Source organism: Asparagus officinalis, chromosome 8 (genome assembly GCF_001876935.1).
Source record: "Asparagus officinalis chromosome 8, Aspof.V1, whole genome shotgun sequence".
Taxonomy (NCBI): Eukaryota; Viridiplantae; Streptophyta; class Magnoliopsida; order Asparagales; family Asparagaceae; genus Asparagus; species Asparagus officinalis.
In genome coordinates, this window is record NC_033801.1 from 10,137,233 (window position 1) to 10,137,877 (window position 645).

At 31.6% G+C, this 645-nt stretch overlaps 1 protein-coding gene across 1 annotated transcript in view; it reads left to right on the forward strand.

Annotated features, from left to right (window-relative positions):
* LOC109820830 (AP2-like ethylene-responsive transcription factor At1g79700) overlaps positions 1–645 on the forward strand; it is a 2,647-nt gene that overhangs the window by 332 nt on the left and 1,670 nt on the right.

Genomic DNA, 645 nt, shown 5'->3' on the forward strand with positions numbered 1-645 from the left:
AACTGGTAAACTAAATACTAGGAACTGAAATGAGAATAGAAGTATGTAGCATCCAAATACGTGAGTTTTTCCTACCTCTGGAGGGTAATAAATACAAGCGAAAAAGATGATCTCATAACTTGTACTCTTTTCACCTCAGAAGATATAAAAATTTAGCAATGCCATTATAAGATATGTAATTTATTTGCTTTCTTTGGTCAGACCACTAGAAGACTTCTGCTAAACCAAAAACATATACATGCTTTAATACAAGTCTCATGCTGTTTACGACTTAAATATGATGATTATGGGCGCTAAAATTTCTAAAGAATTAATGTTTCTGACCAATAAACACCGTACATGTATCCCGTTATTATGATTGTTCAATCTCTAGCCATATCTCATACTTAAAATTGGGAAATTCAATTTAAAAAGCTAACACTATTTCATGACTTATATTTCTTTCTATCAAAATTGTAGAGACAAGGTAAAGGACCAACAAAATATTTCAGCTTCTATTTCTGGTTCTGTTTTAAGTTTGAAAAACAAACTCTACATTTTTGCTTATGGCCGGCGTGAGTGTCAATCTAAATTACCTTTGTGATAATCAGCTTGCAATTCATCAAGTCAAAGCTAGTATGATCCATCTGTACAATTCAAAATGTA